The sequence below is a fragment of the Phoca vitulina genome, unplaced genomic scaffold, assembly GCF_004348235.1.
Source record: "Phoca vitulina isolate PV1807 unplaced genomic scaffold, GSC_HSeal_1.0 scaffold11, whole genome shotgun sequence".
Lineage (NCBI taxonomy): Eukaryota > Metazoa > Chordata > Mammalia > Carnivora > Phocidae > Phoca > Phoca vitulina.
Window position 1 is genome coordinate 3,407,350 of NW_022589714.1, and position 24,685 is coordinate 3,432,034.

At 35.1% G+C, this 24,685-nt stretch overlaps 1 protein-coding gene across 3 annotated transcripts in view; it reads left to right on the plus strand.

Annotated features, from left to right (window-relative positions):
• Positions 1–24,685, plus strand: part of RNGTT (RNA guanylyltransferase and 5'-phosphatase) — a 326,132-nt gene that overhangs the window by 197,559 nt on the left and 103,888 nt on the right. The window contains exons 14-15 of one of the 3 annotated variants that reach the window (XR_004300164.1): positions 8,334–8,400; positions 9,412–9,477. The exons of the other annotated variants lie outside the window; for them this stretch is intronic. The gene's annotated coding sequence lies outside the window, so the exon portion shown is untranslated. The remainder of the gene's footprint in view (positions 1–8,333; positions 8,401–9,411; positions 9,478–24,685) is intronic. 3 annotated transcript variants of the gene reach the window in all.

The following is a 24,685-nucleotide window of genomic DNA, read 5'->3' on the forward strand; positions in this document are numbered from 1 at the left end:
CCAAAAATATTATTTCTCTTAGTTAATTTTTGGATAACTATTGATATTAATATCAATACCAATTAATAGTTTGTTATTAAGCATCAGCAAATGCTTTATATTAATATGCTATTCTTAATAATATTAATAATTAAATATCAATTTTTTTAAACTGCCCCAAACTATATACATAAAATCTTTGGATAAGTGTTGGTAAGTACTGAATTCAAAATCATTCTTCCTGACAAAGTATCTAGTATGCAGATATTCTGAGTTGCCAGTCGCTGTGGAACCTACACATCAGTAGTTAAGCAAGCTGAGTGTAGGCTTGATGTGTTCTCTGGGAGTTCCTTTTAGAAGTCTGCTGCACTTCTAAAACAGTGGAGGCTGAGGGATTAATTCTGGTAGGCTGCCTGCATCTTTCTTTTTTTTTCCTTAAAAGACATAGGTGAATATGGTTCTTTGGAAGAAATAAAAATTTTAAATCACTTCATTACTTAATCTTCTATTTTGTCTAATGCTATATTTATAATACTTTGTTAAGCAGTGTAAATCCTTGTGTGTGTTTATTTAAATTCGATTAATTAACATATAATGTATTATTAGTTTCAGAGGTAGAGGTCAGTGATTCATCAGTCTTATATAACACCCAGTGCTCATTACATCACGTGCCCTCCTTAATGTCCATCGCCCAGTTACCCCATCCTCCCATCCCCCTGCCCTCCAGCAGCCCTCAGTTTGTTTCCTATGATTAAGAGTCTTTTATGGTTTGTCTTCCTCTCTGATTTCATTTTGTTTTATTTTTCCCTCTCTTCCGCTATGCTCGTTTTGTTTCTCAAATTCCACATATCAGTGAGATCATATGATAATTGTCTTTCTCTGATTGACTTATTTCGCTTAGCATAATACCCTCCAGTTCCATCCACATCATTGCAAATGGTAAGGTTTCATTTTTTTGATGGCTGAGTAGTAGTCAATGGTATATATACATACCCCATCTTTTTTTTTTTTTTTTTTTTACATACCCCATCTTTTTTATTTGTTCATCTGTCAGTGGACATCTGGGCTCTTTCCATAGTTTGGCTGTTGTGGACATTGCTGCTGTAATTATTGGGGTGCAGGTGCCCCTTTGGGGTAAATATCTAGTAGTGCAACTGCTGGGTTGTAGGGCCTTGTGTGTGTTTTATTGATGTTTTGTTGAGTTTTGAAAAACTTTGTTTTGCTTTTTACAGATCATAATTCTTAGCACTGAAAAGCTACATGAGGCTATATATAGGATGTCCGTTTTCTAAGTAGCAAAAATGGTAATATTTTTTTCTTGCAGTTGTCCACTGCAGTTAAATATAGCAAGATGTAATTCAGTTTAATAGTTTGTCATCCCAGTTTTGCTTTGTTCTTAGTATGTTTTTAAGTATATTTTGTTCTTTTAAAATTTTACCTATTTTTAAATGTCTTCTTACCAAAAAAAAAAGGAATTACTTTTAATTCTTTTAATTTTAAACACACCACAATGTTAGCACTTAAGGTGATTTTATGATAGGAATGTGCAAGTTATATTTGTGTAGGTACATAATTTATTTATGTAACATGGGTGTCAGTTTTCAAAAATAGGGTATTTAATATGAAATACAGTGTGATAACTATTACATAAAGCATGTGTTATTCAGTTAGCCAGCATAATATGCTTTTTTAATGTAAAGAATGTTATGTATTATAGCAGTTTTCACTAAATAAATGAGCTTACATCTAATGCTTATGGTAGATGCTGTATGTTAGAGGGCATTTTAAGAAATATGCCTGTAATAGTTTGAAAGGAGAGTAGCCATGTCTCTAAATTGTAAGACAGAGCATGTGACCAGTGAAGTGGTACTAAGATATTAAAATGCCATGAGACAAGCTCATTTCTTTTCTTGATTGCACTTCTAAATATTTCTAAATCTAAAAGCTAATCTAATCTAAAGCTTAGAATGGAGTAGAATGTCTTAAAAAGTATAATACAAGTACCAATCCTTGAAAATGTCTCCATTTTTTTTTTTTAATGAAGTCTTAGGCTTTCAAAGTATGGTTTTGAGTTTTACTCAGCTGCTGTAATAAAGTGGGTATAGTATAGATTCTTGTTAGATTAAAATTTAATACAAATAGAAAAATGTGTTATTAAATGCCCTGTCGATGGCAATTAAAATCTAAACTTTGCCTTTTTTTTTTTTTTAACTCCTTTTAGTATCATTTCTGAAAATTTGGGGTATATTAACTTTGATTTATCATGGCCTAAAATAACTTTTATATATCTTAGCTATTTGCATTGTATTAAACTTTATAGACATACAATAGAGATTTTTATCTGAGAGCTATGTGTTTTAAAAAATATTATGGGTTTATATTAACTTATCTATAACCAAAAACTGGTCATTGTGTCAAAAGCTAGAATTACAAAGGTCTATTCTGGAAAGTGCAAACTCTTGAGTACAATGTCAGTGGCTTATAGTGAGTAGTATAAATTTATTATTTATATAGCATAGTAGTTTAGAGCACAGATTCTAGAGTCAGACTGCCTGGGTTTAAATATCCTTATTAGCTGTGTGACCTTGAGCACATTCCTTTTTTCTGTGCCTTCTATTTCTCATTCATAAAATAGAAATTGACCTCATAAGACTTAAGACTTAAAAGGATTAAATGAGCTAATATATGTAAAATAGAACAGATGGCACATGTTAAGCATTTAAATGTTTGCTGTCATTTTTGTTTTAATTAAAATAGATTTAAAAGTCCATACTTCCTTTTTGTTGCTCCTGCAGTTCTTTTGTTTGCTGAACTGTGTAAGTTCAGTTTTCTGTGTGAATTATTTCCCATTTGATTCTAATCCCTATTAATTTTTCCCTTTTAAAGTACATATATCTTCAACTTATTTGTGTAATTAATCATAAATTGTTAAACACCTGGAGAGCAAGAACATAAAGTCACAAAACTTTTATTTGTAGATTTTTTTGGTAACAAATATCTTAAAATAACCTTGGCTATATGTATAGTGGTTAAGAACACAGGCCTCATGGTTAGGAACATGGGTTCTTGGCCCAGACTGTATAGAATCAAATCCTAGCTTCAGTCCTTTCTTGCTGCTGTTACTTTCTTGCTAATCTTTCTAAGCTTCCTCATCTGTAAAAATGCCCATAGTAATAGTTCTTATCTCTTGTTGTGAAGATTTGCTTATACTCTATAAAATTGCAGGAGTTAACAAAGTAAATATGGGTTCTGCCATTATAGACTTTATATTTACAAGCTATTGAGTTAAAATGCAAAAATAATACTGCTTTTTTAGGTTTGGTAGGGATTAAATAAAATGATACATGTGAAGAATACAGCATAGAATCTAATAAATGTTTATTTTTGTCATTTTGATGGTTATAGTTATTAAATTAACCTCAGCAGACTGTGTGGTTATATCATAGATTAAAAGTATGCCCTGTATAATCAAGTGGTGGGGGGGGGGGAGTGTTCTAAAGGAAGAAGCTGCACTTTTCTGTGAAAAGATAAAGATATTTGCTCTAATAAAACATTCTAAAACAATGAAGTTTAATTTTTCACCCATCACATTGGCAAATATTAACAATATCCCTTTTGATTGGGTTGATTGGGGTGTGAGCAAATAGGCACTCTCTTATTCTGTTTGATAGGAATGCAAATTGGTACAACTCTTTTGGTGGGCAATAAGGTAGCATATACCCTGAGGAAGTATGCTTCAAGTTTTGTGGAAGGAGAAGTCTTTTTTTTTTTTTAAAGATTTATTTATTTATTTGAGAGAGCGAGAATGAGAGAGAGAGAGTACATGAGAGGGGGGAGGGTTAGAAGGAGAAGCAGGCTCCTCGCCGAGCAGGGAGCCCGATGCGGGACTCGATCCCGGGACTCCAGGATCATGACCTGAGCCGAAGGCAGTCGCTTAACCAACTGAGCCACCCAGGCGCCCGGAAGGAGAAGTCTTATTTGTCTTCTGCATAGTTGTATTTCTAGTACCTAGTATGGTAACTTGTATATAGTAGACACTCAAGAAATATTAAATGGTGAAATGTATGTGTTTATATATATATATATATATATATATATATATGCAAAAATACCAAAAGGTGTGTGTATAAAAATTATATTGAAGTATCATTTATAATAGGGAAATTGAAATATTTGGTGTCTTTTTTTTACTGTATAAATCTTTTAAGATCTCTGTATCTTCATGTGTGTTTCTAGGAAAGTTGCTAATAACATAAATAGTGACTTTTACAAATGGGTCCAGCCTGTTGAGATACAAGATATTCTTAGAGGTTTGAAACTGAACTCACGTCTACTGTCCAACTTCATTGTTTGATTTTATATTCACACATAGTTATGTGATATTAATAGATTTATCAGTTTGGGCATAGTAAAAAACAAAAACCGCAACAGTTATTTTAACAATTAATTTAATATGGAGAATTGTAATCAGTTATTAAAGAACTTAAAAGGCAAAGAAGTGTTGAAGAGATAGTAACTGTAAGAAGCACCTACCGTGCAAGGAAAAAAGGAATGAGGGTGAATTACTAAAATATAAAAGTTTGGAGGGGGCCCTATAGAACTCATTAGAAGGTTACTGCCAGCTGGTGGTGGTGTTGCCTCAAGATCTTGGAGGATAAATCTTATGGCTCTGAATTTTGACATCTGAGGAAGGGTACAGTACTGGCTAGCAGGTGCTGATTTTTCAGAGGAGGCCCAGTGAAGCTGGTTCTAGGTCTGTGGGAAAAACTTTAGTGGAGCCAGCTGGTACTACTGGAATCAGTTGTCACCCCAGGGTAGAAAACTTGTGCAAACAGGAGAGAGTAATTTCCTTCTTTCTTCTTTAGTCTTTTAGTACCCTCCCTCACCCACCAAGAGTTCTAAAATAACAAATTGGAGCATACAGAATGAGTTTGAAACCAAGTGACAATAGTTTGATATTAGCACAGTACACTTCTTTAGTTTACTTATCCATTCAATTCTACACATACTTTAATTTCCATAGAACAGCAAAAATATTCTTTCACTTGAGATGCATGTATTTATTCTCTTACTATTCAAAGTAACACAGATAAGCAATTTATCCTTACTAGATCACATAAGTATTCTAGATTTAAAAAAAATTTTTTTTTCTCTTTAACACTTCTACTAACATTACCTTCTGTGGACTTATGGGATGTCTTATTCATTAGCAAAGGTTGCCATAAAACTTACTTCACAGCAAAAATAAGTGGGGCAGTAGGCTCATAGCCTTGAAATTCACTGGTCTTACCTCCCACCTAGAAGCATCTGACTTAACAGAACAGTAGGATGGTCAGCTGAAAATTCAGTTGCAACACCAGTTAGAAGACCACACTTTAATAAAAGGATGGTGTTCTCACTGGATGTGGGACATGGTTTTAAATCTGTATCCAAATATACGGCGTAGTTTCTCCCTTAGCCAAAATACATGAGTCAAAGAACCGTCCTCATTGCAATATGATTTCTAACTATCTACTCACAGAATTTTTGTTTCCCATCCCAGCAGTTCTGGTGTAGAAATTTTGGTTTGCAAGTAGGAATGCTTCTGTATCAAGGAACACAAAGTTTTTCCACTGAATTCGAAATTGAAACTGCTGGTTGACCATTTTGTGCTTCTCATGTAACTGAACCAACAAGTGAAAAGAAAGAAAGAGAGAGATTGATTAATTGACTGATTACTGGCTAAAGTGACCAATTCTATTACCAAAGAAAAGTTGGATTGCTGCTACAGAAACCATTAGAAAGGACTACTTGTGGAACCTAGGGTATTCTCTGAGGTACCTCTGCCTCTTAGTACTTCCATGTCCAACAGTAAAAGTTAATGAAAAACTATATAAACAAACAAAAAAAAAAAGGTAAAACCACTGAGGATAAAATCTATCCGGAATAAAGGTTTTGTGTCACCCCACCAAGTAAAAAGTCTGGATCATCTCAGAACAAAGGAAAAATGAAATGGACAGAAAGGAAGTTTCAGCTGTGGTCTTATGACCACTGTCAGGACTGCTGATGTTGACTAACTTAACGATTCAGTCATTAAGTAACAGGTATTTGTATGCAGCTGTGACCGAATTTGAGGAGTGATTAACATTGCCCAGAGACAGATATCACGACTATCTCCTAGAAATGAGTTTGTTCCAACTGCCCCTATACTTCATGGCTTAGTGGGTTAAATAGTACCCCTTTCATCATGGGCAATTTAAGTCATCATATGGTTACTTGTTTCCCATGATTAGGCCTTCAGTATCTTTCAAGGTCCAATAACAGGCTAGGATCTGTTTCTCAAAAGAATTATGATCTTTAGGAAGTGGCATGGTTTTGCTCTAAAGCCCTGAAGACTGGTATGATTCTCTTGTTGGGGTTTGCCCAAAGCTCTGGACAATGGATATACTGGGTTATAAGGTTCAAGTAATAGAACAGCTTATACTACAGCCTGGATTTGTTACAGAGCTTTCTTTTCCTCTGATCCCTTATAAATGCTTGTCAAGCATTGTGCCTCACTCCCCTTCCCCCTTTTAGTAGTAAATGGTGTGCATGTAGTAACTTCTCTTTCACCTTGGAGAGGCTATCTGATGGTCTTAGACCATTGGATTCCTAGAAATCTTACTTCAGTGTTGAGCCCCTTAATTTTTGTGTATTTTCTCTCTCAACTTTTTTTTTTTTTTTTTTTAATTTTATTCATCTACTTGAGAGAGAGAGTGAGAAAAGAAGTGGTGGGGAGGGGCAGAGGGAGAGGAAGAAGCAGACTCCCTGCTGAGCAGGAAACCCCATGTGGGACTTGATCCCAGGACTCTGGGATCATGACCTGAGCTGAAGGCACACGCTTAACTGACGGAGCCACCCAGGCTAGGTGCCCTTTCTCTCTCATCTACTGTCTCACATATGTCTTACTAAGGCATCCAAAGAACTTTATGCTTCCTCCTCCTCATTTTTAATAAGCATAAGTCCAAAGTCATCAGTGTTATGGATCAGTGTTTTCTGTGTAATGTCAGAATGATCATGGTCTCTGAAAAATATAAAGATAATAATCAGTTTTGTAAGGATATAGAGAAATTGGGGCCCTCAAACACTGAGATTGTAAATTGGCGTAGCCACTCTGGCAGTTCCTCAGAATGTTAAAGATAGACTTACCGTATGACGAGCAGTTCTACTCGCAGGTATATATCCAAGAGAAATGAAAACCTATATCCACACAAAAATCTGTACATGAATCTTCTTAGCAATATTATTCATAATAGCCAAAAAGTAGAAACAATGCAAGTATCAGTCAACTAAAAAAATGGATAAATGTGCAAACAAAATAGTTCTTTTATTCATCAGATTTAGTAGACTGGATCCTCTTAAGCAAAGGGGCTCTGGATTTTACTACTTAGGTTTCAGTTTCAGCTCTGCCCCTCTTTACTTACGTTATTTAATCTTTGCGTTTCTTGCGTTTCTACAACTGTATAATGTAGATGATAGAAGTGCCTATCTCTTGTTGAAATTTAATGAGAAAATAAATATAAACATTTAGTCCACTGCATGTCACATAATAAATACTAAATTATTAAGAAAACACGACTACTGTCTCTGCGAATTATACTATGGCAAAAAGCAGGAGAGTTGATGGCCATGAATTATGTTGTTGGTCATGCCAGGCAAAGGCAAATATTTTCTGATAGTACCTCAGTTAATATAGAGACAAAATATTTGCCATCTTGTAGTTGTATGTAAGATTTCAGATTGTGTTGATTTGCTTCATTAAAGATAGCACATCAGAAACAGCCGCAGCATTTGGTGTCACAGCCTGATTGAATTTGTGGTAATTTGTAATCACTCTTCACAATCACCCACCTTTTGTATAGGCTAAACAGGTAAATTAAATGGATATATGATTGATATTTATCACTCCAACATCTTTTTAAGTCTTGGATAGTGGCACTGATCTCTGCGCCTGTCTTGAGGATATGGATGCATTATTGCTTTTGCTTTACGTCCGTGTCAGGGAGTACAAGTTCTAGAGGCTTTCATTTGGTTTTTCCTAGAATATGGAAGGCTTATGCCTTGGGTCAGAGAGCCAAGGTGGAAATTCTTCCAGTTGCCAAATATTTCTCTTCCAATTATACTTTCAGGAACTGGAAAATAACCACAGGTTACATCCGTGGACACATTGTCCTATTTAGATTTAAACTTGAGCCGGAAATGCATTTATCACCAGATCACCCTAAGCTCTCTCTCTAACTGACAGACCATGATGGCATTTTCCGTCCCTGATAATTAATGTCAGTTTAAAGTGCGTATCTGAGTCCCTGACTGGTCTGAATATTTCTTTTTTCCAGTGCGAAATCACCCTAGCAAGCACTGCCAGTGTTTTGAAGAATAATTCGATGAAGATTTACAGCAAGGGTCAGCACATTTCTTTTTAATAAAAGGCCAGATAGTAAATAGTTTTGGGTTTGCAGGCCATACAGTCTTTATCTCACTTAACTCTGCTGTGTTGTAGTGCAGAAGCAGTCAGACAATATGTAAATGAATGAGTGTGGCTGTTTCCAATAAAACTTTATTTACAAAAGCAGGTGCTAGGATAGATAAGGCCTGCGGGTTGTTGTTTGCTAATGGTGGATTTATATTATATATACTTGAGGTAGTGTTGCTAGGTCCTTCTTCAAGGGGACTTGGCCTCTCCCTTCTAGTAAGGAGCTCAGGTCTTTAACCTGTTTAGGTTTGTGCATTTGAAGTTGAGAAATCCAGCTTAATAGCAAGCACAATGAAATCAGTAGAATCAACTATATGATTTTACTTTACCTCCTATTGAAAATGTATGAAGATGTCCTACTCTGCCGACTAGAATGTTTTTTTTTTCTTTTGCTCAGGTTTATTTAAAAAATAGAATGATTAATTCTCTTTTTCATGCTTATTTGAACTAGTGTTTTTATTTTTAAGAAGGAAATTAGAGTGGTAAAATATTCCAAGGGTTGAAAAAACTGTTCTTATATAAGAGAGCATTAAGTCAGCAAGAATATAGCTAATAAACTATTTGGAAAAAGTCATTTCTTTGCTGAGCAGAGTCTTTTTCTCTTTTGTTTTTTCCTCTCCTGCCTCTGTTTTGGAATGAAATGCTTAACTTTTATTTTATATGTCATTAAGTGAAATTAGAGATAAAAACACTAATATAGCCAATGTTATTGCATACTTAATGACTAAGCTATTTGGCATATAGTTGGTCATATTTTTTTTTGGTATGTAACAATGGCTATTTTCATCTTCTAACAAATGGGCCATAGTAACTGCTTTAGTTACCTTATTTGAAATATTCTCATCACCTAAACTTTTTTTTTTTTTAAGACAAATGCTTCCTTGGATTTTAGTCCTTTAGCGGGTTTCTGTATTAAATTCTTGATTATGTTTTATTTCCAGTGTGGGCTGGGAGAGGAAAGGAGGAGCTACAGCTGACTTTACAGTTCCTCTGCCTGGCTTTCTATAGTAGGTATTACTAATGTCTGTTAACGCTTTCATTTCATCACAGAAAATCTTTCCCAGTCCATCTACCAAAAATAAATATCATCGTCAAAGTGCCTATGAGTAACTAGTAGGAGAAAAGGAGCATGTGGTTTCAAAACATCTGCATGTGACTTCTCTGGAGTCAAATTACTTCCTTACACTTATTAATTTAAAAGAGAAATTGGTATCATCTTTTTTCGTCATTTGGTTGTTTGGAGTTTAACATTTTATATTTATTCATTTTAAATTATTCTTTACAATGAGAACCTTTTGCTTGTGTCTTTTGCTCTAATCTAATGTACGTTTTCCTTAATTGCAGTTTTTCTCTAAGTTAGCTTTTATGTTATGAGAAGCTTGTCACTTGGTAGATACCTGGGGAATATTGTATAGATTTAATACTATTTAAATTCCTACTTGAATCAATCACATTCAGGGTGTGGGGGAGAATTTAGGTAACTTAATGAACATACTGTTCAACTGTAGGCCCTCTGGAGGGGTGAGATGGAGAGGACTGTAAACAAATTTTGAACTCTTTTTTTAGTAGATTGGTTTTTCACAGTGTAATGGGTTTAGAAATGTAAAACTGTTTTAGAAGTGTTAGGGATTGAACAAATGAGTACTCGTTTTAGGAGTCAGGGTTCTCACTGAGGAAAGAAGAAGACAAAAATATGGAATAGAAGAAGGCAGTGAAGAATTCTATGGAATGGATTAGAATTTTTAAAATAATAGAATATGTATATATGTGCACACACATATACAAATATATAAGCATATATAAACGTATCTAAGTGAGTATATATGTATGTATGTGGGTAGTACACACAAGTAAACACTTTTCCTAGCTCTGTCCCCCTGATAAAACCTAGAAGCAGATGCCTTACTTATAATGAGTTTAGCACCAAGATGCTGCTTTCTAATATCATTTCCTACTAAAGAGAACCAGATATCCTCAAAGAAGTGGCTTATTGTAGGACTAAGCACAGAAGTTGAAGGATGACCCTAGAACATTTTTTATGCCAGAAAGTAAGAAAGTGGTCAAAAAGATGAAAAGGAAAGTTGGGGACATGTTGAAAGGATACAGGAGCTAACTAAAAGTGACTCCCACTGGCCAAATCTAAGACAGTATGAATACCAAAACAATGAAGGATAGTAATGAATTACAAACTTTGATAAAAATTGGAATCCATGAGCCCATACTGATAATAAATGGGGAGAAAAGGTAGTCTTGCTTAGAGTAGAATGCTCATTGGTACATGTGGAAGGAATCTTGGAGTTGGAAAACATTTTGCCACCATCATAGTGAAGATTTGCTCAAGCAAGTATAATCAATGGATGCTAAGTCCAGGAGAGAAATTTTTTTTTTTAATTTTTTTATTGTTATGTTAATCCCCATACATTACATCATTAGTTTTAGATATAGTGTTCCATGATTCATTGTTTGTGCATAACACCCAGTGCTCCATGCAGAACGTGCCCTCCTCAATACCCATCACCAGGCTAACCCATCCTCCCAACCCCCTCCCCTCTAGAACCCTCAGTTTGTTTTTCAGAGTCCATCGTCTCTCATGGTTCTTCTCCCCCTCCGATTTCCCCCCCTTCATTCTTCCCCTCCTGCTACATTCTTCTTCTTCTTTTTTTCTTTCTTAACATATATTGCATTATTTGTTTCAGAGGTACAGATCTGAGATTCAACAGTCTTGCACAATTCACAGCGCTTACCAGAACACATACCCTCCCCAGTGTCCATCACCCAGTCACCCCATCCCTCCCACCCCACCCCCCACTCCAGCAACCCTCAGTTTGTTTCCTGAGATTAAGAATTCCTCATATCAGTGAGGTCATATGATACATGTCTTTCTCTGTTTGACTTATTTCGCTCAGCATAATACCCCAGGAGAGAAATTTTTATGAGAAGCAGAATATTTTTATGGTTGTGAAATATCTTTCTATGGATTGCCTCTAACTTAACAAGGGGAAGAATAGTAATTATTCAGTTGAGAAATTGGATAACCCCATGACTGGCTTATCAAAATTAACGTTAGCAGTGAGGGGAAAATTGGCATCATGTGTTTCATTTACCTGGTATTCTGACTGTGGATATATAACTTGAGTCTAACCATGAGGAAACATTAAACAGATCCCAAATGTAGAACATTCTATGTTTTTGAAAAAGGGATCTTTTATATTATTTATTTATTTATTTTATTTTTTATTTTATTTTTTAAAGATTTTATTTATTTATTTGACAGAGACATAGCGAGAGAGGGAACACAAGCAGGGGGAGTGGGAGAGGGAGAAGCAGGCTCCCCGCAGAGCAGGGAGCCCGATGTGGGACTCGATCCCAGGACCCCGGGATCATGACCTGAGCCGAAGGCAGTAGCTTAACCAACTGAGCCACCCAGGCGCCCAAGGGTTTATATTATTTAAATATGTCAGTGTTATAAAAGACAAAGTCTGAGGAATATATGCATAAAATGTTGCATATGATTTCAGGAGATCAGGTATTACCTGGAGCAATGTACACCATGCAACAAAAGTATAATATCTGAGAAGGTTGCCTCCTCTACTTCTTTGCTAACCCTTTCCTTGTTGAACATTCATTCATTTGTTCTTTCCTATTTGCCAGGCACTGGAGTATATTCAGTGAATATTTTCTAAATTGAATTTCTGAATTACAGTTATTACAACACTGTTACAAAATTAATTTTGGTAATTTTCTATCAAACAGGCTTTTACTTATTATGGAATAATTCACAAACACTTCTACCAAACATGAATCACTTAAGAGCTTTTTATTTTCCTCTTCCTTATGAGGAGGGAACATCTTCACCTTTTTTAAAAGCTGCAATATAGTGGAAAAAACTATCAAGTGAGTAAGAACGTTCTGGGATAACTAAATTTGATGTATAATAAGGAAAAATAGATTTGAAATCCATTTAAAATAGTTCTTAAATATATATATCTATATATATCTATATATATCTATATATATTTATATATCTATATATCTATATATATATTTATATATTTATATATATATTTAAGATTTTATTTATTTGACAGAGTGAGATACAGCAAGAGAGGGAACACAAGCAGGGGGAGTGGGAGAGGGAGAAGCAGGCTCCTGCTGAGCAGGGAGCCCGATCCGGGGTTTGATCCCAGGACCCCAGGATCCCGACCTGAGCCGAAGGTAGACGCTTAACGACTGAGCCACCCAGGCACCCCCTTAAATCTTTTAAATCACGCAAATAATCGTGTCTAACGTATGGCATACTGGAACTTAACAAAATACAAATGCTTATATAACAGATGGAGGTGCCTAAGGCTGTTACTTAAACTTGTAAAGATAAGTAAAAGTTGCTTTTTGGAGCCTGAGGTTGGAAAATTTCAGAGTTTAGGATTAATTTGTGAAAGATGTTACTTAAGTTTAAATATTGTCAAAATCCTGTGGTATAATTTCAAAAAGAAAAAACTTTTATCTTTTTAACCAGGCACATTTTGTTGCCTTTTGTTTTTATCCTGTTTTCACTGAATTTTAATTAGAAAATCTTGCTTGTAAAATCTTGACTTAAAAAATTTTTATTTTGTTAACCTTGTCTTCAGTATCATGTGTTGACTTTTCTAGATATACCTTGGACATACTGACGATATTTCACTACTTGAGGAATGTAACATTTTCTTTGTATTTATTAAATTGAGTTTTTAAAACTGAATTAGTGAATTCCTTTATCCCTTTTACTAGTTCTTCCCCTTTTATAAGAAGTGTTTTGAAGCCTTACATTATAACCAAGTTCTCTTTGTATATCTATTACCTTTATATTTAGATCCCATGCTGCTTAAAATGTTCAGATTTTAAAATTGATGTTTCTGCCCCCCCGATCATGCCTTCTGTCATTATATCATGTACCTCTTTATTCTTTTTATTGCCTTTAACCCTAAATTCCTTCTAGTCTGATACTAATATTACCTTTTATGCTTTTTTTTTTCTTGAATTTGTTGGGTGTTTTTTTTGCCCCTTTATCTTTTTTGTTTCCCTGTGGTAGTTCACAACTACAGCTATCATGCTAAGATCTTCTGGCTTTGGGACACAGGAAATACATGATCACACATATGCAGGGACCAGTCATTGTTACACACCGACAGTGCAGCTGTGCATATTTGATGACTAGTCCTTTTATGAAATCAGTGGATAATGTAGCAATGTGGTATGGTAGATGTCCGTTGTTGAGCTAACATCTAGTTAAAGACAATTTTTTTTACAATCAAATTAGATAACTTTTCTAGGGTTTCAGTCTGAGGATACAAGAATTCTAGAAAGCTAGTGATCCCCGCTCCTCTTACTTTCCATCTCGCATTTTCTACAACTTTCACTCTGGACAGTTTCCCTCGTATTGCTAGCACTTAGCTTCAAATGGGCAAGCTAGAAGAAACTTCAAAAGCCACATACTCTGAGTTTTGCTGCCATCTTACTGAATTTTGTAGATACATTTTAAGAATGTAGTGATAAAGTGTGATTTGTATATGGTCAATATATTCATTCTTTTTAAACATCAAACCAAATTCTTTGTTGGAGAAATTCTATTACTTTGTTTTAAGTTTGTTCTTGAAAATGTGTTTGGTTTTATTTAACTCAGTTTTTAGCCAAGAGAATTTTGTTCTTTAAGCCACCTTTAACAAGAAAATTTAGTTCATTCAAAATTAGTGTGCTAAGGTATTTGGTTTTATTCTTTCTACCTTAATTTATATTTATTATTTATTTTACCTTTTTTCCCCTTAAAAAAACCTTTCTGTTTGATCACATTAATATTCATTGCATTTTCCTCCTTGTTAACTTAGGAATTATATGATACTTTTTTCATTATATTAGTGGTTACCTTTCCTTTTCCTACATTTGTAATTAGATATATATTTCTGTATTATTTGAAAATAAGATACCAACTATTTCCCCTACCAAGATGGTCTCTTCAGTCCCCCTCGCCCACCATTACATCAGAAACTTGGAATACTTTCTAATGCTTTACCTTTCTCTGTTTCTCCAGATGAAATCATTGCAATGTTTTTATTCTCACTACCGTCCCCACCCTAAGTTTTATTGGAATAATACCAGAAATTCTCCCCAACCCAATCCTATAGATATTACGAACATCTTAATAATTTTGCTTCAAGGCTGTTTTTTGTGGGGTTTTTTTTGTTTGTTTGTTTTGTTTTTTAGAATTTGTCTTAAAACCATGCATACTTCTTTTATTTCAAGAATATATTTTTTGACTGTTGCACTGCACATTTCCAGTTTGTCATTGTCTAATTTAAATTTAATAGCATTTATATATTGTAAGATTCATTGCCTACCAGTTTTCTCTTTCCTTCATTTTCTGTTTCTTGTTCAGAATTCATTTGTTCTCTGGTTAATAATTTCTTGAGTATTTTTCTCTCAAGAGTATTTTTCTCTCAAGAGTATTTTTCTTAAGTAAGTTTCTCAATACTAGCATAGGTTATATATTACTCTTAATTTGTGCATATCTGCACATATCTTTCTTTTTCCTGACAGGTTAATCATGTCTCACTAGAATTCCTGAGGTGCAGCTGTTTTCTCTCTTTTTATTGTCCTTTGGCTCCATTGTTAAAGATGAGAAGTCTAATGTCACTTTGATTCTTTTTCCTCCCTTTATGGGCTATTTTGTTCTTATTTTTCTTTATTGGCTCATTGGGGTACAGGTCTAGCTGTTGGAGTGCTGTAAATGGTGGCAGCCCACACAAGAAGGAAAAATAGGTGTTCTTTATCCCACTGCATCAATTATATAGAGGTTTCTAGTTCTCTGCACTAAAAGGGAAAGCCTCCCTGCTTCCTTATTCTGCACATTCTCCCATCTCAGGCTTCAGACATTTTCAGCCTTAGCTTCTAATGGGCCAGGAAGGCCAGGCACATCACCTGGGGCTGATGTTTCCCTTGTCTCTAGGATTTTCACAGATTTCTGTGGTGTGTACTTTCCCCATGATTTGGTAATTTTAAGTCTTCATCTTGCAGCTCTTTTTAGCCCATGCAGGAGAAAGTCACAAATCACTTCCCTTGACAGGAAGCCTTCAAATTCCATACTCAAAAGATACTTACTTAGCTTAAAAAAAGGCTGATAATTTGGAGTTGGACATGAGGAGTCAGACATGTTTAAAATTATCATCTTTTATGATCCTTAATCTTTTATTTTTAATTTTCAAGTAGTCTTTCTGCCTTTTTTTGACTTTTAAAAATATATTTATGTATTGTTTTGTTTTATTCCTTGTTTCATAAATTATGATCACAAAATTATTCCTGCATAACCCCCTTCTCTCCTCCCCCCACCCTGTCAGCTTAAACTGCTGTAACAGTATACCATAGACTGGGTGGCTTAAACAACAAAAATTTCTCATGGTCTGGAGGCTGGAAGTCTGAGATCAGGGTGCCAGCATAGTTTGGTTCTGGTAAAGGGCCCTCTTCCAGGTCGCAGTTTCATTGTATCTTCATAGGGCAGAAGAAGAGGGAGCTAGCTGTCCAGCCTCCTCCTCCTCCTCCTCTTCTTTTTTTTTTTAATTTTTTTCAATTAAAAAGATTTTTTTTTTTCTTAAATAGGCTCCACACTAGGCGTGGGCTCAAACTCACAACCCCTAGATCAAGACCTGAGCTGATCAAGAGTCAGATGCCTAACTGACCAAGCCACTCAGGTGCCCCTGCCCATTTCTTATAACAGCACTAAACCTATTCATGAGGGCTCCACCCTCATGAGCTCCCAAAGGCACCACCTCAAAACATCGTCACATTGGGGATTACATTTCAACATAAGGGAATATGAACATGCAATCTGTAACAGAAGGAATAGAGATTTTCGTTACCGTCTAATATTGTGTATTCTATTTTAATTTCTATTTGTAATCACCCTTAAGTTTGTCAGAGGCCTTTTAAACTCTGTCTCACTCTAGAGTGAAACTGTCTCTTGAGACTCCCATATGTAAAACAAGAAGCTTGATATGCTGTTTAGCTACTCCCCGGTTTCTCTTGCTCTTTGTCAGTACAATCTACCCTTTTATTTTATTTTATTTTAATTTTTTTTATTATGTTCAGTTAGCCACTGTCTAGTACATAATTAGTCCTTGATGCAGTGTTCAACGATTCATTAGTTAAGTATAACACCCAGTGATCATCAGAGCACGTGCCCTCCTCAATACCCATCACCCTGTTATACTCTCCCCCCATCTTCCTCCTGCCAGATCGTTTCTTGGGGTCCATAGTTTCTCATGGTTTGTCTCCCTCTCTGATTTCTCCCCCTTTGGATTTCCCTCCCTTCCCCTATGGTCCTCTGTGCTATTGCTTATGTTCCACATATGAGCGAAACCATATGATAATTGTGTTTCTCTGTTTGACTTACTTCAGTCTACCCTTTTAGATATAAATCATGTGCATTGTGTTTTTATTTTTTCTTTATATGTCTTTCAAAAAGTTTGTTGGGATTTATATTTTAATTTTATTATCAGATTTTTAACAGTTACTTAAACTCATCCCTATTTCACCTGGCTCTGGTGCTCCTTAGTGGTCATTTCATACCTTGACTTTACCCTTTTTTCAGAGTCTTTCTCTAAGTTCAAGTATATTTGTACATAATATTGTTAAGAAGTGTGCTTATTTGGTATTTTCTCATAACTGTAAATCTTTCTATTATGGTTTAATTTGCAAAAAATAAATGACCACCTTAATGTTGGGGGAAATAAAAGGTTACATTATAACAGTTCTCATTGATTTGTATATTTATTACAATCCTAAAAGTTAATTTGAAGTACTAATTTTGTTATTTCTGTTTATTATTTCTAAGAAACTTTTTTTTTCAGACCATATACAAAGACTTTTTAAAAAATATCTTTATAATATCTTTAGGTCATCAGAAATTTTTAGATTGTCCTTGAAAAGTAGAGAATTTTATTTACTCCTAAAAATAGACTTGTTTGTATTGTATATATAAAGGAAAGTTATTTTCCATGGCATTTCATTAGTCTACTGCAGAAACAATTGTGTTTATAATAAAAATATCCCTAAGCCCAGTGGCTCATATTTGATATAATTATGGATAGAATTGTTAAAATTAGCAGTTAGTTATATTTTTTGTATTAGGATTTGGCCTGAAGTATTTGTGAGGTTACTAAATATTGCCAAATACCTCAAATGCAAATTCTTGTTTGTATCTTAAAGGAGGAAAGATTTGAGCTTTTTAGCCACCACATTTCTCAATTAAAATCAATTATGGAATAAATTAAATAGCTCTGATTATTAAAATAATTGCAAAATAATTAGCAATAGAATTATATTCTTTTAACTTTCACAGTCTGTTTTGAGCCAAGGCATTTAATTTGGTTTAAAGAGTTAATTACGACAAGAGGATATTTAATATCCTCTAGCATATGACAGCATCAAAATATAAATATGGTAATTTATTATAAAAAGAAGAAAGCTAGGGCACATCATTGTTAATGCAGTCCTTTTATCTCTGGAAAATGGAACTCATATTAAGCTTTGAATCTCAGGAGACAGAATATGGGGGAGGGTATGGAAGGAGCTCATTTTGTTCTTTGTGTACATCAGAAAACTATCTTAGTGAACTGGACTTCCAAGTATTGAATAATGGAATAGTAGGAACAATTATGATCCAGGATTTTTGCAAATCTACATGTAGTGGTTGTGCTCATGGTTATTTTTAATATCTTAATTTTATTATATTGGCACCTGTTATTTATGACTTTCGTTTAAAAATTATACTTAATTGTAGGAAATGCATTTCACTGGATAATAGCAGTTGAGGCTTTAGATTTTCTAAATGTCCATATACTACACCAGCATTGTCCAATGTAACACTACAGATGTAATAATTGTATTTGTATTAAATTACTACTTTATATTCTTTGTTAGAAACCCCTATCAACCGGAAGTTTTGTATATCTATAGCTTAAAGATGCTTTATGTTCATACTGATAAAGAGAATGCATTGCAGGTTTCAGACACATTTTCAGTAATCAAAGGAGGTCTGGCTTTTGCAGCTTTTTTAAATACATTTTATTTTCGTTTAATTCTTTGGAAATTGACTGTCTAAGCTACATGTAAATTAACATGTTAGTATCAAAGATATTTTTACTGACCATTATATAATTATATGAATTCCTTAAATATCATCAAATTTCCCTCTTTTGGGTAATGTTTTAACTTTTATAAGTAGAGCTGCCATATGTATTCTATAGATTTAAAAATTGCTTGGGCATTTAAATACAGGTTTATTGTACAAAGTATAGACCATATTACATGGTCTCAAGGGAGTTTAGAATAAATTAGCTATAAATTGCATGAATTCATTACTAAGAAACAAAGACCTTTATTCATCTTTTTTAAAATCTAATTTATAAAAAAAAAATCACAATCCTATTTGTATTCCTTTTACTTTTAGACTTTCATCGTAGTAAGTAGCAGTGCTAGTTATAACTGATTAATCACTATTCAGTAAGCATTTATTGAAAACTATGTGCAAACCACATTGTTAGGTGCTGGGAATAAAAAGGATGGATGAGCCCTACTCTGAAGGTGTGAGTAGCTGGACTGGAGGGACAGATATAGATAAACATCAGTGTGACAAATAACAGTACTGTCAGTGTGAATAAAGTACTACAGGGGTCCAGACAACTTATATTACATGTAAAAATATTTTAATTATCAGTCATAGCAGAAAGAAGGTCCCAAAGAAGATGGTTCCTTTGGGTAGGACTTTGTAAATACATAGGCATGGCATTTAAGGTAAAGTATTTTTAGTCTGAAAGAAGTCATGAAATCACATGAACTATTTATTGAAATAACTAGAGTTTATAGAAGTGGAGATTTGAATAAAGTAGGCCAAGCCCAGATTGTGATAGACAAAGAAAACCAGAGTAAAGAATTAGGAGAGTTAGTGAAGACTATAAAAATAATATTATCTGTGTTTTTTCTTAGAAAGTTACTCTAGCTAGAAGACAGAGATTGGTAACATATTTCAACCAGTTTCATAAGCCAGAAACCTATAAATCATCTTTATCTTCCTTATCTGGTTATTATATGAATTACTGTAAGTTTTACTTCCTGGATATTGCTTAAATCTATTGACTTTCCCCTGTGCCGTAGACATGATCTTAGTTCAAACTAGCATTCTGTATTAACTGGACTACTGCAACAGCCTCTCACTGGTTTTACTGTAATAACCTTGTTCTCACATAGTACATTATCTGTTGTTAGTAGATATTACTAGAACTCTGGCAGCTTTTCTTCTTCTCCCCCTCCTCCTCCCTCTCGTTTTGGTTACTGTTTGCCTGGTGTAGTAGGTACGTTGAATACGCTGGTACCTGTGAGTGTGACCCTGTTTGGAAATAAGGTCTTTGTAGGTGTAATTAAGGTATAAATTAAGATGAGGTTATATTAGAGTGGGGGGGGGGGGCCTTAATCCAATATGACTGGTCTCATCAGAGGAGATAGAATAAGAGAAGAGATACCGAGATACCCCGAAGAGAGAATGCCCTTTGGATGATGGTGGCAAAGATTGAAGTGCTGCTGCTATAAACCAAGAAGTGCCAAGGATTGTCAGCAAACCACCAGAAGCTAGGAAGAGACAAGAAGGGATTCTCTCTTACAGCTTTCTAAGGAAGCATGGCCCTGCTAACATCTTGATTTCAGATTTCTAGCCTCCAGAACTGTGAGACAATATATCTCTGTTGTTTTAAGCCATCAAGTTTGTGGTACTTTGTTACGGAAGCCCTAGCAAATGTACACCTGGTATATATTTTTTATCTTTTAAGTTTAATCTTCCTTTTTCGTGATATCTTTAGACTTATCTCTTGGAAATAGCATTTAGCTGCATTTATTATTTTTTTGGTTATACTTTAACATTCTTTATCTTTTAAATGAAGCATTTTGTTTATTTACTTACACTTATCTGAATTAGTCATACATGTGAAAAATTTTTGCCCTCTTGTGTTACGTGTTTTACCTTTTCTGTTCTTTCTTGCCTTCTTTTATTTTGGTAGATTTTTTTTCCCTGCCCAATTTGAAATGTTCTTTTGATGGTTACTCTAGAAATTTTAGCATTCATATTTAACTCAGTAAGTCTAAAGTTGACATGTTTACCTTTCCAAGTAGTGTACTTTGATCACCCCTTTCCAATATATGTGCTGTTGTTGACTTTTTTCTATCCTTTTTTTTTTTTTTTAAAGATTTTATTTATTTATTTGACAAAGAGAGACACAGCGAGAGAGGGAACACAAGCAGGGGGAGTGGGAGAGGGAGAAGCAGGCTTCCCACGGAGCAGGGAGCCTGATGCGGGGCTCGATCCCAGGACCCTGGGATCGTGACCTGAGCCGAAGGCAGACGCTTAACGACTGAGCCACCCAGGCGCCCCTCTATCTTTTTTTATAGTAAAGTCCAGAAGACATTATTATTTTTATTATGTACAATCATATTTGATTGTTTTTCCTATTTATAATTTCTTTTGTTATGCATTGCTTCTTATACTTTCTACTCTGTGAAATTACTAAACTTCTACCAATAGTCGCATCCTCTAACATTTCTTTTAGGCTCTTCTAGTAGCCAATTAAGTTGTTTTTATGACAGTCTTTATTTTATCTTTATTCACTGGACATTGAATTTGAAGTAAACGAATTTTTTCTTTAGGGTATAGATGATTTTCTTCCAGTGTCTTCTGGCTTACATTTTTACAGTTGAGAAATCAGCTGTTAGTGTAATTGTCTCCTTTGAAGATGACCTTTATTTTCTTTCTGTTTAAGAGACAATCTTTGTCTTTCATGTACTGCAGATTCACTGTGATGAATGTAGGTGTGAATTTTTTTTCCTAACTGGAATTTATTAGGCTTCTGGAAAATATATGTATTTTTTATCAGTTCTGAACATTACTGCCGTTATTTATTCAAATATTACAACTACCTCATTTCTTCCCTCCTCTTCGAACTCCGATTGATTGATTTGTTAAGCAAATAAATATTGAGCACCCTCTTATTTGCCAGTAACTGTTTTAAGAACTGTGATACATTTATGAAGAATCAGATCCCTGCCTTATGGAATTTACATTTTAGCCAAGAAAGACAGACAATAACTATAACAAATAAGTGAATTAAATAATGTGTTGAAAGGCAATTAATGTCTGGAAATTTTTTTTAAATAAGTAAAGGATCGAGTGTTCTAGGTTGGAGGGGAGGAAGGACACATTGAAGTATTTTTTAAAAAAGATTTGAGAGAGTGCGTGTGAGTTATGGGGAGAGGCAGAGGAAAAGGGAGAATCTCAAGCAGACTCCCTGCTGAGCATGGAGCCCAATTTGGGGCTTGATGTCAAGACCCCGAGACCACGACCTGAGCCGAAATCATGAGTCCGATAGATGCTTAACTGCCTGAGCCAGCCAGGCGAGAACAAGTTGAAGTCTAATTGGTGAAGTAAGATCTGAGCAAAGAGTTGAAAGGGGTGAAGGAACTAGTCAAACTGATGTGTGGGGAAGAGACAAAAGAACAAAGAAAAAGACAGACAAAAGACAGAAGAAAAAGCTGGAACAAAAGACTCCATCAGCATGGTGGCCATTGTGACAAGATATGAGTAAGATACAGAGTTTAGAACCTATATAATCTCACCTTATGGCTGATGTAAGGACTTCAGCTTTTAGTCTGAGGGAAGTAGGCATTGCAGGGTTTTTTATATCTCTGTTGTTTTAAGCAGAAGTGACATGACTTGACTTATATTTCATAAGAATCCTTCTGGCTGTTATGATGAGAATGGACAAGAAAGTATCAGGCAAACCAATTAAGAGGTTATTGCAGGAAACCACGCTAGAGTTCTTGTGAGGTAGGACTAGGGTAGTAACATTGGTGATGGTGAGAAATGGTCAGATTCTGAATATCTTTTGGAGGTAAAGTATGGTGATTTTTTTTTTTTTTTTAAGATTTTATTTATTTGAAAGAGTGCACGTGCAAGAGAGAGAACAAGCAGGGGGGAGTGGAAGAGGGAGAAGCAGGCTCCCCGCTGAGCAGGGAGCCTGATGCAGGACTCGATCCCAGGACCCTGAGATCATGACCTGAGCCGAAGGTAGTCGCTTAACCAACTGAGCCACTCAGACACCCTGGTGATTTTTTTTTAAATTTAGCTGAATTAAAATTACATTTCCCAGAATTCCGTTCCTTGTTTGGTAGCAGGTTAGAGCTGGCCTTAAGAAATGTGTGATACTTGAATGGCAGAAGTGTAGTAGTAGCTATTACATTCAGATGTGCACATTATCATTGCTTTTCTGACTTACCTGATTGGTGTAGGACAGTAATTGGTCCTACAAGCCACTGGCCCTCATCTCCTCCTTTAGCTTCTCTGAGTTCTGGGCCAGGTACATGTACAGCTCTGGGAAAGGGAAGCAGATTCTTCAGGTCACCAACATCAAGTGTAGATGCAGTAAAAAATAGACATGGTTCTAGTTTGTTCTTGGGGATTTCCCTTTTCTCCAGTTCATATCCACATTTTCTCCCCAATTGTGTGCCCTGCTGTCATCAAACACAAAGGCCCCAGGCTTCCACAGACTTCTTTACAAGTGCCCTTAATGGTCCCTGGTTAATGACTTTTCTCATATCCTTTAATCATCTCCTTTGTGATATTTACTCATATGTTTCTCCCACAGTGGTGTAAGGTCTAATCCTTGTAATCACTTCCTGGTTGCGTATCACTGGATAGTTCTACTCCCCAGATTAAACCATAACTGATATATAGAGCTGACAGGTGTGAGAGAAAGAGAGGAGTCAAGGTTGACTCTAGGATTTTTGCCTGAGCCCTAGAATGAAGTTGCCATCATCCAAGAATGGGGAAGAATATGGGAAGAGTAGGTATAGAAAGAAAGGTTTAGAGTCCAGTTTTAAGTATCTTGAGTTTGATAGTATAGTAGTTATCCATCTCTAAATGTTAAATAGCTGATGAGTTTAGGATTTTGGAGATACACATGGAATTTAAAGCTATGAGACTGGATTATACAGCTAAAGGAAGAAGTGTGGATAAAGAATAGATTGAGCTCTGGACCTGTCAACGTTTAGAGGCTGGGGAGAAGAGGAGGAATCAGCAAAAAAGACTGTTGGAAAAAACTTAGCAAGGAATTAGAAGTGATGACCTTTGTCAAATGATGTCTAAAAGTCAGCTTAATGAGAACTGAGAATTTCGCTTTGGATTCAAGTTTTGTTTTTTTGTTTGTTTTTAAATATTCAGCTTTCTTCTGATCTAGTATGACATAGTTTGTATTTTGTACCACATTTTTATATATCCTGACATCTGTCCAGGATAGTTAATTTTGTTCCACGCATCTGTCTGCATTGAGAAATATATTGTACTTTAAAATTCCAATATTGGCAAGTTACCACTTATTCTTGTCCTTCTTTCATGTTAGGAAACCGTAAACATTTCACTAGATTCCTTTTAATTTAGTAAATTTACTCTTTTTAAATGAATTGTAATCATCTATCACTTTACATGCCAGTTAGACTTTGGTCCATCAAAATTCTTTTTCTTTTCCCCCATCTTTTGCATTCTGGCTATTTCCATTGTTCTTTGTATAGTCAATCCAAATATGTTTTAGAAAAGAAAGTTGTCAAAGCTCATCAGTTTTGATGTTTAACTGCTAAATTTTCTAATAATATAGTGTTTTGAACCTGGTTCCAGAACCTACCCTTACGTTCACTAGTTGTCATCCCCTATTTTAACTTTGACAAGGTCAAGCTGAAGTTTCAAGGGAGACCAATTCCTAGACTTTCTGCTAAGCCACTGGCTCTGAAGAGTAGGCTAATGTGGATTTCCTTATCGGGCATTTCTGTCCTCCTGGATACCTGATGCAACAGTATGGATTTCCTCTAAGAAGGAAAAGTACTCCTCACTGTATTTGGCTCTATCTCTTCCCTGATATATTCTTTCTTACCACTTCCCCACTCCCTCAAAATATAGTATAGGTTGCCAGAAAGATGCAGAGTTTTTTAATCTGATACTGGCTACAACAAGTTACGAGGAGAACTAAGAAAGTCCTGTATTTCCCTATTGGGTTAGAGGGACAGCGCCTCTTTCTGTTTCTAGTATGTAAAAAAAGGGGAATGGTGGAAAATAAGACTAATCACACAATGAAGTGTAGCACGGCCATGATAATT